The sequence below is a fragment of the Artemia sp. Qi Xiang Cuo genome, unplaced genomic scaffold (genome assembly GCF_049724085.1).
Source record: "Artemia sp. Qi Xiang Cuo unplaced genomic scaffold, ASM4972408v1 HiC_scaffold_3386, whole genome shotgun sequence".
In the NCBI taxonomy this organism is placed as follows: domain Eukaryota; kingdom Metazoa; phylum Arthropoda; class Branchiopoda; order Anostraca; family Artemiidae; genus Artemia; species Artemia sp. Qi Xiang Cuo.
Window position 1 is genome coordinate 2,171,044 of NW_028300811.1, and position 14,856 is coordinate 2,185,899.

The window sequence follows — 14,856 nt, forward strand, 5'->3', positions numbered from 1 at the left end:
TAACTGTGTCTGACAAATTATGGCTTATAAAGCCAGCAATACTCAACAGGAGTTTAATAGGGCTAAGTTTCACTTAAGTTTCGTGACGGCTATGAAGGAAGTATTTGTCTGCCCTGGTGACGGTCCTGGGGACTATACATAAATTTCTACCTCCACCCTCCCTTCGTCTCTCCCATAGAATAATTTCTGTATTTATTTGAAGGCTCAATGAGAGCTGGGAGATTTTAGCATTAAAATGCACCCATTGAGGTATCTCCCTCCCTCCGTAAGTACAAAACAATCAGAGAATGCCAGTGTAAAATTGTAAGTGCCTTTTTAAGTTTTATAATTTGTCCATTATATACAGTTAGTACCCGTCATACAAACGTCTTTCGCGGAGAAGTTTTCTGCAGGGGAGGGACTGTCTTGGGTATTTACAGCAGAGAAAAAAGTTTTGGGAAGAATTACCATGATTTCTTGTACTGAATTCTTGTTATTTGTCTTTCTTTCTCTTTAAATCACAGTTTATATAATTATCCAGTATGATCATTCCCTATCTCACCCATTATAAAAACCTGAACCAAGGTGCGAGTGCTCCAGAGAACGTTTTTGCAGATAGAAACATAATCGGCATCAGATCTTTTCACGGGTAGACAAGTTAGACGCGAAACAATCAGAAACAAGTGGAGACCCACTACTACGAATAATGCACTTTGTAACCATTTCTCATTGATTGACGGAAACAGACTAACCCACTAATGCAGAAAGAAGTGGGAGGAGCTTTTTGTTCGCACCGAAAACGAAGACCAGAAATGATCTGCGATAAGCTTACTGGATAATTCTATAAACTGTGCTTTGAATGCACAATTTTACATATAGAGAGAATGTTACAGTGGAATGGTTCAGGGAAATTTTCAGTAGGAATTAAATTGCCTAGTAAGATTTTCCCATGGAAAATGTGATTAATGTCCACAAAGATGCTGTATTATGAAAGTATGAGTACAATAAATGAAATGAAAGTAAGAGTATTATGAAGAGTAACATTAAACCCCAAAATGAGTAGCATCAATTTATTCCGTATAAGAGGGAAACTACCACTTCCTCAGCCCCACCTCCACCTCATGGTCTCAGAAACTTTGGAGGGGGCTCATTGCATCAGAAATTGTACTTCAGATGGAAAAAATATTCTATGTAGGCCTAGTGAACGTGTTTCCGATCAAAAGGGGTGAACTGATATAATGTTCATCATACATTGATGCCAGACATTGCTTCAAGTTTCGTGACCCCCCCCCCTAAAATAGGAATTCCGAGATCTTCTAGGGGCGAGATCTTCCGAGATCCTATATTTTTTGTCAAAAGGGTTTGATGATTATTTGGAAACTTTCTTTGCTTGAAAATATTGCAAACTTCCACACCAAAACGTTGATCCTATCATGCTGGAATAAGCGCTGCTAACCTATTATATAATATAACCTATATATAACCTATTATATTATATAACCTATTAGATAGATAGATGATGTATTTAAAAGCCAAAGGCCATATACATGAGTATTCAATCAACTAAACAAAAATAATGAACTTCAACTAAACTATTAAAACAAGAAAACAAATTTATACAAACAACTAAATGTTTCTTCTCGTTAATTTTTAACTACACACTTTTTCCTAAATTCAAAACTTCCTCAAGGTAGCTGTAAACAGCCTCTATCACGGGTTTTGTCCTCGACTCAAGAATACCAGGGAGAGAAGGGACATCATTTCCGAAAAAACTCTTACTTAGGCTTGAAAGCCCCCGGCACCATGTGATAAGACGGTTTACATCTTCAACACCCTGATTACAAAAGAAGAAAGAGTACTTCGAATCCGTTAAACCCCTCTTTCTATCAAATACTTTCCAACGATCACGCAATAGAAGGCTATTCGCTCTGAGCTGGAACCACATCCCAAGGCACTTAGCTGGTATATCTATCTTGAAATCAATTTCAAGACCAAAAACTAGTTTTATTTATTTATAGGAACAAAGGCTCTCTGATGACTCTACAGTAGCGAATCCCAGCTGTACCTCTTGGTGTTCTATAACTGTTGTAACCTGCTCCGCTATATCTATAAGTAGGCCGGTGCACCCAATCCTTCATGCCACAGGTAGGATAGGCCTACCTCATTTAATATACGGTGTATTTGAAAAGGCCATGCTTTTTTCCTCCCTAACTTAACTAATTCTAAATATGCTAGCTTTACTAGTCTATCATTCAGCAGCTCTATAACCTTCCTCCAGAAGTGGAACATCTGCCCTATTCTATATTTCCTTAGAAATAAAAGCCCTGTGCTCTTACTGCCTGTGTGTGAGTTTTCGGATGAACTCCGATTACTCTTTTATAATACTGAAGCTGGATACTCTCCAACTGCTCGGAAGCTTCGTAACCTCAAAGCCAAGGTAAGTGAAGCTGCCCACTTGATCAATCTTTTCATTACCCAACGTCACCTTTTCATTTTCACTTATTCCTAGCCTTAGTGACTTACTCTTCTTAATATTAATTTTTAAACCTATTCTAGCACCCTGAACTCGGAAAACCTCTAAAAGTTCATTCGTTTTGCTCAAACTTTCATCTATGATAAAATGATTTACTTGCTTATTTGAAATAAAGAGTTCTGAATATATTAAATTTTCTTAGTTATGACTAGGGCCCGACCGATATATTGGCCGGCCAGAATTATGTTGGTTTTAAAGAATCATCATTTATAGTATTTACAACTGCAAATTTTCGTTTTTTGGGCCTTCCTACAGATATTCCGTTGGATAAATAACTAATTACGTTGAAAACTTAGCTATCTTATTTATAGTATTAATGACATCATGGAAACTTTCAATTTAGTACATGACGTCATTTGCAAAAACAAAATTGAGGCTCTTAACGAATTTTCTCAGACTTCCAACCTATCTAGATCTTTTTTTTTATCCACCCACTTTCCACGACCCGGTTTAAATCTTGGGGACCACACGGTCCGTACATAGTGTAATCTCTGCAATGTTTTGTACAGTTCTATCGCAATTTCACAAAACTGGCACACTTTCGTCAGGCTTTGAAAATGCTACCTTGTGTCAGGCACGTATGTAGGAATTTGTTTCGGGGGGGGGGGAGGCCAAATCCTTCAATTCCCTTATTCTGTGAGAAGTGTCTGAAAATTGTGAGAAAAAAAAAATCGTGAGATTTCGGGGAGGAGGGCCGGGTCTATCTGGTTTATCTAACCAGATAAAAATTAAAATACAAAAACAGACAAAATGGAAAGTGTTGTAAGGCATTCTCAAGAATGTCCCAAAGGATACATACTCACATCGTCTGAGTAAAATAAGAGCAAAACAAACAAGATAAAAACAAAGACAAAACAGACAACGCGGAAAGCAAATATAAATAAAAAACATAAAATGAAGAATTGAAAAATCCAACAATATGGAAAAAAACCACCAACAGATAAAATTAAAAACACGGAATGAATCTTTAAGTTTAAAAAAAACACATCCATGATCTTTCTTTGGGAAAAAAATATAAAAATACGAATTTTTGTAGATGAGAGGTTGAAGCATTTTAACTGTCATTGAACCTTCTAATCTTGGTCGGCAGATTTCTCTTCTTACTCTTCCAAACTTTTTTTTTCAACAGTGAAAAAACACCCTAGGCCTTGGCTATTCTATTTTTAACTTCACCACTGCACCCACCGTCTTTACTAATAAAAGTGCGTAAGTAGGTGAAGCTTTCTACTCGATCAATCTTCTCGTTACCCAGCATCACCTCTTCAGCATCACTTTTTCAGATGTCTTAACAACTTAGTCTTAACAGCTTCTTAAAATTATTAATTAAAAAAAGAGTTTTTCTGAGGGAAGTAAAGAGAGAAGTTGGAACCTAAAACGAACATAAATTATTACTTTATACAGTCCATCTAGCATATATCAATAGAACTATAAAAATAAACCAACTGATGACATTTCCCCGTGTTTGTAGGATTATAGAAAACTAGCGCTTTACTGAAAACAGAACAATATAGGAGTTTCGGTACAGTAAAAATAAACAGTGTAAGGACACCTTTAATAGTATAAAAAAATTAAGTATTTTAGGGACATTTCATGATTATTTTGTAGACAAGTTTGAAGTGAAACCATGCTGATAGTAATAGGACTATAGAATTAACTTTAGAAATTGTACCATAATTTGAAATTCTCTATGGTATAGAGAGAATAACCGGATTTCCAGATGTCATATTATGGTTTATTTGTTCTTTATTTTGAGTAATATTAAAGGTGTCTACATACTCACTTTCGACTCCTAAATCAATATTCTTTTTTACCTGGGTTTTGTGTTTTCAGCAAAGGGCTAGTTTTTTATATTACTATAAACATAGAGAAATATCAACAGTTGGTTTATTTGTGCTAGTACTATTGATATCTGTTACATAGACTGTAAAGTAATAATTTAAGCATAATTTTCGTATTTATCATAAAGTTTCATCAAATTATACCGTATAACCTGACTTTGAGACAAAGAAGTTTCTATTAATGATTTTTAATGGGTCACCAATATACCTTTGCATGTTCATCATTCCCATCATTCAATTCAGACCCCTGGGCCCGAATTCACCTTCCCAGTATCACAAATGCAATAATACGAGGGGAATTCCAAAAACACGTGAAATTTTTGTCAACGAGGTAACGGCAACCGTTTTCTATGACAGTAAAGGAGTTGTACTTGTGGACTTTTTACAAGGTTGAAGGGATCTCTAGATTTTCTTAATTTACTCTAAAAGGATGGAAGCATCACCTGGAGGAGAAGTGTTTTGACAGTGAAGGATGTTATGTTGAAAAATTCATTGTCATAATGAATGTTCTAAATCCATTGTATGTTGAAAGATCCACCGTAATAGAAAAATCTAATAAACAATGACAAAATTCTGCTTACTATCAGAAATATGAACCATATTTCTATGGAACTATCTGAGTTTTCCTGCAAAACATCAAGTTTACAACGAAAAACTTATTATCCATACTTTACAAAACAAAACATGTTTAGGCACAGTGAACAGGAATGTAGTATGAAATTAGCTGAGTATTCCAACATTGGGACCGACATGGGTTTCTGTTTAACATTTTAAATCAGTTTAATGCCATGCAGAGCAAGAAAGAATGCATTCACTTTTATATATTAAAATAAAACTACGAGAAGTGAGATAGTGAAGAAGTGAAGTGAAGTGAAGTTTGGATAGTACTAATGAAATAAAACAAAATACCAAAATATAAAACCAAAATATAACCAAATAAAACCAAAATATAATAAAACCAAAATATAATAATAGTTTAGAAACAAATTTCGGCTATATATTTGCACACTAGGGGGTGGGGGTAAAGCATAGCATATATTAAATACGTAACCTAACCTAACCTAGGTATCTTTTTTGCCCACTAAAACCCAAAAAAACTTAAGATTAAATATTGTAGAAGGCATAAGAAATCATTGTTTGCAATGCTCGGCATAGGAATTCTCCGTTGAAAGAACCTGTTTGACTAGTTTCTTTTATCATCTTCACTATACAATATCTCGCGGGTCTCCCAGCTAATAGAACAGTACCAAAGACTCTAGGTTAATCCTAATGAAACATACTTAAGTATAAAAATAAAATACTTTTGTAACAATATTATAGTAAGTACAGAAGAGAATTATGGAAACAAACCCCCCAAGAACGCAATATATTAAATGGTGTCTAACCGGTACTTCCCTGTTAGCTGGTACACACTCAAGAATTGAAGTTAGGTTAATCACAATGAAAAATACCAGAATATGATGAAAATATAATTGTTCAGTAACAAAATTATGGAAACTATAACAAAGAATTGTGGAAGGGGGGTCACCCAGACGGCATTATATTAAATATATAGTCTAAACTAATCTAACCAAAATACCAACTAAATTTTTAATTAAAACATAGCTACAACATAGTTCCTTACCAAACGGAACAAAGTCAAAGCTAATTGTCTGGTATAAAGCCCATGAAAACCGGATATTGTCTCATGTTCGCGATATAAATCATGAGTGTGGTGGCTACAAGACACAAGTACCGATTTTCAAGGTTTCTAAAACACCAAGCAAAATTTTCGGTACTACCCTATTTTCTGTAAAACACGCGTCAAGAAAAGCAAAGTTCAGATAGCCATTACCCAGTAATTGCCTATCTGACGCAGCATAACAAGGGGATTCTCACTCCGGGAACTACATTTAAACTTTAGTAGGGAGGCCCTTTCGAATCCCACGCGAACACTGTGCTGCCATCTATAATTGAGTCTAACGCTGACAGGTTATAATTTATTCAAAGATTATTGATCGAGCCTAACGGGGTCAATGCCCCCATTTTCACTGTCGATTTATTTGTTGTTTCTAGGTGTAATGACTGCGGGGCGAAATTTGCACATGCGCATTGAATTCTAACGGGAACAATGTATTGATCCACTCGAGGGGAACTAGATTTCTGAGAAATTGATTTGCATAATAGTGAAGAATTATTGATCCAAGAAAGGGGAATTAAGGAACAAATATGGCTTCTTTGGTCTTTAGTTCTTAGGGATAAATGGTCTTTAGTGACAGAGATAAATTAATATTCTATTTTTAAATATGGATTCTCTGGTCTTTAGTGACCAGAAACACCAGCTACACATAGTGTAGATAGAAACACCTTAGAGATGAAGAGATTAACGCGGGAATTTTTTCCAGGGAACTTCAAATGTGACAGCGCAGTGATGCCAAAAAAAGGAACACGCAGAAATTACGTTTAGGTATTATTTATGAGAAACCATTTTGAGACATTTTAGGAGATTATTTGGGGAAACAGTTTGAGACATTTTAGAAGATGATTTGAGGTGAAACTCTGTGGTCTATATAGTACACAAGTTCCATTTGAACAGTGTTGTGAGGTCACCTACCCCATACCCAAAGGACCCCTACCCCAACTCCAAAGGGCCCCTACCCCAACCCCAAAGGGCCTCCTACTCCAACCCCAAAGGACCCCCTACCACAACCCCAAAGGGCCAAAGGGCCCCCAAAGGCCACCAGGCCTCTAAAGACTCCCAAAGGCCCCCCGAGCCCCTCCCTTCCTCCCTCCCGTTTTTGATTTTTTTTAAAGTTTTTTCAGACTGAATTTTTTAGACTTAGAAATTATCCAACATTTTTCCGGTTTTTCTTTAACCCATTTGCATAGTGTTTTAGCCTAGAGTCTTAGCTTAGGATTATTATTTAGAGTTGATGTTTAGTTTATTTACAGTTAAGAGTTTAGAATTTTACCCAAGATTCTTAGCTTAGAGTTTTAGTTAGAGTTCTAGTTTAGTTTTAGTTAAGAGTTTTAGCTTAGAGTTTTAGCCTAGAGTCTTAGCTTAGAGTTTTAGCCTAGAGTCTTAGCTAAGAGTTTTAATTAGAGTTAATTTAGTTTAGTTATAGTTAAAAGTTAGAGTTTTAGCTTAGAGTTTTTGTTAGAGTTCTAGTTTAGTTTAGTTTTAGTTAAGAGTTTAGAGTTTTACCTTAGAGTCTTAGCTTAGAGTTTTAGTCAAAGTTGAAGTTTAGTTTAGTTTTAGTTAAGAGTTTACAGTTTTAGCTTAGAGTTTTAGCTTAGAGTTTTACTTAGAGTTGACGTTTAGTTTAGTTATAGTTAAGAGTTTGGTGTTTTAGCTTAGAGTCTTAGCTTATAGTTTTTTTTGCAGCTCTAGTTTAATTTAGTTGTAGTTAAAATTTTGGAGTTTGAGCTTACAGTCTTAGCTTAGAGTTTTAGTTAGAGTCTCATTTTAGTTTAGTATTAGTTAAGAGTTCCTAGTTTTAGCTGATATTCTTAGATTATCGTTTTAGTTAGAGTTCTAATTTATTTTATTTATAGTTAATAATTTATAGTTTTTAGCTTAGAGTCTTAGCTTAGAGTTTTGCTTAAGTTCTAGTTTAGTTTAGTTTTAGTTAAGAGCTTATAGTTTTAGCTTAGAGTTTTAGCTTAGAGTTTTAGTTATAGTTGAAGTTTAGTCTAGTAATAGTTAAGAGTTTAGAGTTTTTGCTTAGAGTTTTAGCTAGAGTTGAAGTTTAGTTTAGTTATAGTTAAGAGTTTAGAGTTTTTAGCTTAGAGTCATTTCTTAGAGTTTTTGATGGAGTTGAAGTTTAGTTTAGTTTTAGTTAAGAGTTTAGAGTTTTACCTTAGAGTCTTAGCCTAGAGTTTTAGTTAGAGTTGAAGTTTAGCTTAGTTATAGTTAAGAGTTTTGAGTCTTAGTTTAGAGTTTTCGTTAGAGTTCTAGTTTAGTTCAGTTTTAGTTAAGAGTTTAGAGTTTTACCTTAGAATCTTAGCTTAGAGTTTTAGTTAGGGTTCTAGTTTAGTTTAGTTTTAGTTAAGAATTTAGAGTTTTATCTTGGAATCTTAGCTTAGAGTTTTAGTTAGATTTCTAGTTTAGTATAGTTTTTGTTAAAAGTTTAGAGTTTTAGCTTAGAGTCTTAGCTTAGAGTTTTTGCTAGAGTTCTAGTTTAGTTTAGTTTTATTTAAGAGTTTAGAGTTTTACCTTAGAGTCTTAGCTTAGAGTTTTAGTTAGAGTTGAAGTTTAGTTTAGTTATAGTTAAGAGTTTTGAGTTTTAGCTTAAAGTATTAGCATACAGTTTGTGTTGAAGTTCTAGTTTACTTTAGTTTTAGTTAAGAGCTTGGAGTTTTACAATATAGTTTTAGCTTAGAGTTTTAGTTAAAGTTGAAGTTTAGTTTTGATGTAGTTAAGAGTTTAGAGTTTTTAGCTTAGTCTTAGCTTAGAGTTTTAGTTAGAGTTCTAGTTTAGTTTGATCTATTTAAGAGTTTAGAGTTTTTAGCTTAGAGTCTTAGCTTAGAGTTAGAGTTGAAATTTAGTTTAGTTTAGTTTTAGTTTATAGTTTAAGCTTAAAAGTCTTAGCTTAGAGTTTTAGTTAGAGTTGAAGTTTAGTTTAGTTATAGTTAAGAGTTTAGAGTTTTAGCTTAGAGTCTTAGCTTAGAGTTTTTGTTAGAGTTCTAGTTTAGTTTAGTTTTAGTTAAGAGTTTAGAGTTTTAGCTTAGAGTCTTAACTTAGAGTTTTTGTTAGAGTTCTAGTTTAGTTTAGTTTTAGTTAAGAGTTTAGAGTTTTACCTTAGAGTTTTTGTTAGAGTTCTATTTTAGTTTAGTTATAGTTAAGAGTTTTAGCTTAGAGTCTTAGCTTAGAGTTAGATTTGAAGTTTAGTTTAGTTTATAGTTTAAGCTTAAAGTCTTAGCTTAAAGTTTTAGTTAGAGCTGAAGTTTAGTTTAGTTATAGTTAAGAGTTTAGAGTTTTAGCTTAGAGTCTTAGCTTAGAGTTTTTTTAGAGTTCTAGTTTAGTTTTGTTTTAGTTAAGAAATTAGAGTTTTACCTTCGAGTTTTAGCGTAGAGTTTTAGTTAGAGTTGAAGTTTAGTTTAGTAATAGTTAAGAGTTTTAGCTTAGAGTCTTAGCTTAGAGTTTTAGCAAGAGTTGAAGTTTAGTTTAGTTTTAGTTTAGAGTTTTAGCTTGGAGTCTTAGCTTAAAGTTCTAGTAAGAGTTCTAGTTTAGTTTAGTTTAAGTTAAGATTTTAGAGTTTTAGCCTAGAGTCTTAGCTTAGATTTTAGTTAGAGTTGAAGTTTAGTTTAGTTATAGTTAAGGGTTTAGAGTTTTTAGCTTAGTGTCATAGCTTAGAGTTTTTGTTAGAGCTCTAGTTTAGTTAGGTTTTATTTAATGGGGTTAGAGTTTTTAGCTTAGAGTCTTAGCTTAGAGTTAGAGTTCAAGTTTAGTTTAGATTAGTTTTAGTTTATAGTTTAAGCTTAAAGTCTTAGCTTAGAGTTTTAGTTAGAGTTGAAGTTTAGTTTAGTTATAGTTAAGAGTTTAGAGTTTTAGCTTAGTGTCTTAGCTTAGAGGTTTTGTTAGAGTTCTAGTTTAGTTTAGTTTTAGTTAAGAGTTTAGTTTTACCTTAGAGTCTTAGCTTAGAGTTTTTGTTAGAGTTCTAGTTTAGTTTAGTAATAGTTAAGAGTTTTAGCTTAGAGTCTTAGCTTAGAGTTTTAGTTAGAGTTGAAGTTTAGTTTAGTTTTAGTTTAGAGTTTTAGTTTTGAGTCTTAGCTTAAAGTTCTAGTTAGAGTTCTAGTTTAGTTTAGTTTAAGTTAAGAGTTTAGAGTTTTAGCCTAGAGTCTTAGCTTGGAGTTTTAGTTGGAGTTCAAGTTTAGTTAAGAGTTTCGAGTTTTAGCTTAGAGTCCTAGCTTAGAGTTTTAGTTTGAGTTCTAGTTTAGTTTAGTTTTAGTTAAGAGTTTAGAGTTTTACATTAGTCTTAGCTTAGAGTTTTAGTTAGAGTTCTAGTTTAGTTTTAGTTAAGAGTTTAGAGTTTTAGCTTAGAGCCTTAGATTGAAGTTTTAGTTAGACTTGAAGTTCAGTTTACCTTTAGTTAAGAGTATAGAACTTTACCTTAGAGTCTTAGCTTTGAGTTTTAGTTAGAGTTGAAGTTTAGTTTAGTTATAGTTAAGAGTTTAGAGTTTGAAGTTTAGTTTAGTTTTACTTTATAGTTTTAGCTTAGAGTCTTAGCTTAGAGTTTTAGTTAGAGTTGAAGTTTAGTTTAGTTTGAGTTAAGAGTTTAGAGTTTTAGCTTAGAGTCTTAGCTTAGAGTTTTAGTTAGAGTTCTAGTTTAGTTTAGTTTGGAGTTTAGAGTTTTATATTGGAGTCTTAGCTTAGTTTTAGTTAGAGTTCTAGTTTAGTTTAGTTTTAGTTAAGAGTTTAGAGTTTTACCTTAGAGTCTTAGCTTAGATTTTTAGTCAGAGTTTTAGTTTAGGTTAGTTATAGTTAATAGTTTAGAGTTTTTATCTTAGAGTCCTAGCTTGAAGTTTTAGTTAGAGTTGAAGTTTACTTTAGTTATAGTTAAGAGTTTAGTGTTTTACCTTAGAGTCTTAGCATAGAGTTTTAGTTAGAGTTCTAGTTTAGTTTATTTTTAGTTAAGAGTTTAGAGTTTTAGCTTAGAGTCTTAGCTTAGAGTTATAGTTAGAGTTGACGTTTAATTTAGTTTTAGTTAATATTTTAGAGTTTTATCTTAGAGTCTTTGCTTAGAGTTTTAGTTAGAGTTGAAGTTTAGTTTAGATATAGTTAAGAGTTTGGAGTTTTAGCCTAGAGTCTTAGCTTAGAGATTTAGTTAGAGTTGAAGTTTACTTTAGTTATAGTTAAGAGTTTAGAGTTTTACATTAGAGTCATAGCTTAAAGTTTTTGTTAGAATTCTAGTTTAGTTTAGTTTTAGTTTAGAGTTATACATTAGAGTCTTAGCTTAGAATTTTAGTTAGAGTTGAAGTTTAGTTTAGTTTTAGTTAAGAGTTTAGAGTTTTACCTAAGAGTCTTACCTTAGAGTTTTAGTTAGAGTTGAAGTTTAAATATAGTTAAGAGTTTTAGCTTTGAGTCTTAGCTTAGATTTTTAGTTAGAGTTCTAGTTTAGTTTTAGTTAGAGGTTTAGAGTTAGAGGTAAGCTAGTGTCTTAGCTTAGAGGTTTTGTTAGAGTTCTAGTTTAGTTTAGTTTTAGTTAAGAGTTTATAGTTTTACCTTAGAGTCATAGCTTAGAGTTTTTGTTAGAGTTCTAGTTTAGTTTAGTTTTAGTTTAGAGTTATACATTAGAGTCTTAGCTTAGAATTTTAGTTAGAGTTGAAGTTTAGTTTAGTTTTAGTTAAGAGTGTAGAGTTTTAGCTTAGAGTCTTAGCTTAGAGTTTTAGTTAGAGTTAAAGTTTAGTTATAGTTAAGAGTTTAGAGTTTTAGCCTAGAGTCTTAGCTTAGAGTTTTAGTTAGAGTTCTAGTTTAGTTTAGTTTTAGTGTAGAGTTTAGAGTTTTAGCTTAAAGTCTTAGCTTAGAGTTTTAGTTAGAGTTGAAGTTTAGTTTAGTAATAGTTAAGAGTTTAGAGTTTTAGTTTAGAGTCTTAACTTAAAGCTTTAGTTAGAGTTCAAGTTTAGTATAGTTTTAGTTAAGAGTTTTAACTTAGAATTTTAGCCTAGATTCCTAGCTTAGACTTTTAGTTAGAGTTGAATTTTAGTTTGGTTATAGTTAAGAGTTTGGAGTTTTAGCTTAGAGTCTTAGTTAGAGTTTTTGTTAGATTTGAAGTTTAGTTTAGTTATAGTTAATAGTTTATAGTTTTAGCTTAGAGTCATATCTTAGAGTTTTAGTTAGAGTTATAGTTTAGTTTAGTTTTAGTTTAGAGTTTTACCTTAGAGTCTTAGTTAGAGCTTTTGTTAGAGTTGAAGTTTAGTTTAGTTATAGTTGAGAGTTTATAGTTTTAGCTTAGAGTCATATCTTAGAGTTTTAGTTAGAGTTAGAGTTATAGTCTAGTTTAGTTTTGGTTAAGAGTTTTAGCCTAGAGTCTTAAGTGAGAGTTTAGTTTGAGTTGAAGTTTCGTTATAGTTAAGAGTTTAGAGTTTTAGTTTAGAGGATTGGTTGAGATCTTTAGTTATAGATCAATTTTAGTTATAATAAATAGCCTAGATTTTTTATCTTAGAGTCATATCTTAGAGTTTTTGATGGAGTTGAAGTTTAGTTTAGTTAAGAGTTTAGAGTTTTACCTTAGAGTCTTAGCCTAGAGTTTTAGTTACAGTTGAAGTTTAGCTTTGTTATAGTTAAGAGTTTTGAGTCTTAGTTTACAGTTTTAGTTAGAGTTCTAGTTTAGTTCAGTTTTAGTTAAGAGTTTAGAGTTTTACCTTAGAGTCTTAGCTTAGAGTTTTAGTTAGAGTTCTAGTTTAGTTTAGATTTAGTTAAGAGTTTAGAGTTTTAGCTTAGAGTTTTAGCTTAGATTTTTAGATAGAGTTCTAGTTTATTTTTAGTTAAGAGTTTAGAGTTTTACCTTAGAGTCTTAGCTTAGAGTTTTTGTTAGAGCTCTAGTTTAGTTTAGTTTTAGGTAAGAATTTATAGTTTTACCTTATAGTCTTAGCTAAGAGTTTTTCTTAGAGTGGAAGTTTAGCTTAGTCTTAGTTAAGAGTTTTGAGTTTTATCATAGAGTATTGGGTTAGAATTTTTGTTAAAGTTCTAGTTTAGTTTAGTTTTAGTTAAGAGTTTAGAGTTTTACCTTAGAGTCTTAGCTTAGAGTTTTAGTTAGAGTTGAAATATAGTTTAGTTTTAGTTAAAAGTTTGGATTTTTTAGCTTAGAGTCTTAGCTTAGAGTTTTTGTTAGAGTTCTAGTTTAGTTTGATCTATTTAAGAGTTTAGAGTTTTTAGCTTAGAGTCTTAGCTTAGAGTTAGAGTTGAAATTTAGTTTAGTTTAGTTTTAGTTTATAGTTTAAGCTTAAAAGTCTTAGCTTAGAGTTTTAGTTAGAGTTGAAGTTTAGTTTCGTTATAGTTAAGAGTTTAGAGTTTTTTAGCTTAGAGTTTTTGTTAGAGTTTTAGTTTAGTTTATTTTTAGTTAAGAGTTTAGAGTTTTACCTTAGAGTCTTAACTTAGAGTTTTTGTTAGAGTTCTAGTTTAGTTTAGTTTTAGTTAAAAGTTTAGAGTTTTACCTTAGAGTTTTTGTTAGAGTTCTATTTTAGTTTAGTTATAGTTAAGAGTTTTAGCTTAGAGTCTTAGCTTAGAGTTAGAGTTGAAGTTTAGTTTAGTTAATAGTTTAAGCTTAAAGTCTTAGCTTAGAGTTTTAGTTAGAGTTGAAGTTTAGTTTAGTTATAGTTAAGAGTTTAGAGTTTTAGCTTAGAGTCTTAGCTTGAAGTTTTAGTTAGAGTTGATGTTTAGTTATAGTTAAGAGATTAGAGTTTTAGCTTGGAGTCTTAGCTTAGAGTTTTTAGTTAGAGTTCTAGTTTAGTTTTAGTTATGAGTTTAGAGTTTTATCTTAGAGTCTTAGCTTAGAGTTTTTGTTAGAGTTCTACTTTAGTTTAGTTTTAGTATAGAGTTTAGAGTTTTAGCATAGAGTCATATTTTAGAGTTTTAGTTAGAGTTCAAGTTTAGTTTAGTTTTAGTTAAGAGTTTAAAGTTTTACATTAGAGTCTTAGCTTAGAGGTTTAGTTAGAGTTCTATTTTAGTTTAGTTTTAGTTAAGAGTTTAGAGTTTTAGCCTAGAGTCTTGGCTTAGAGTTTTAGTTAGGGTTGAAGTTTAGTTATGTTATAGTTAAGAGTTTAGAGTTTTAGCTTAGAGTCTTAGCTTAGAGTTTTTGTTGAAGTTCTAGTTTAGTTTAGTTTTATTTAAGAGTTTAGAGTTTTAGCTTAGAGTCCTAGCTTAGAGTTTTAGTTAGAGTGGAAGTTTAGTTTAGTTATAGTTAAGAGTTCAGAGTTTTTGGCTTAAAGTCTAAGCTTAGAGTTTTTGTTGAAGTTCTAGTTAAGTCTAGTTTTAGTTAAGAGTTTATAGTTTTACCTTAGAGTCATAGCTTAGAGTTTTTGTTAGAGTTCTAGTTTAGTTTAGTTTTAGTTTAGAGTTATACATTAGAATCTTACCTTAGAGTTTTAGTTAGAGTTGAAGTTTAGTTTAGATTTAGTTAAGAGTTTAGAGTTTTACCTTGGAGTCTTAGCTTAGAGTTTTAGTTAGAGTTGAAGTTTAGTTATAGTTAAGAGTTTAGAGTTTTAGCCTAGAGTCTTAGCTTAGAGTTTTTGTTTGAGTTCTATTTTAATTTAGTTTTAGTGTAGAGTTTAGAGTTTTAGCTTAGAGTCTTAGTTTAGAGTTTTAGTTAGAGTTGAAGTTTAGTTTAGTAATAGTTAAGAGTTTAGAGTTTTAGCTTAGAGTCTTAACTTAGAGCTTTAGTTAGAGTTCAAGTTTAGTTTAGTTTTAGTTAAGAGTTTTGACTTAGAGTTTTAGCCAAAATTTCTAGCTTAGAATTTTAGTTAGAGTTGAATTTTAGTTTGGTTATAGTTAAGAGTTTAGAGTTTTAGCTTAAAGTCATAGCTTAG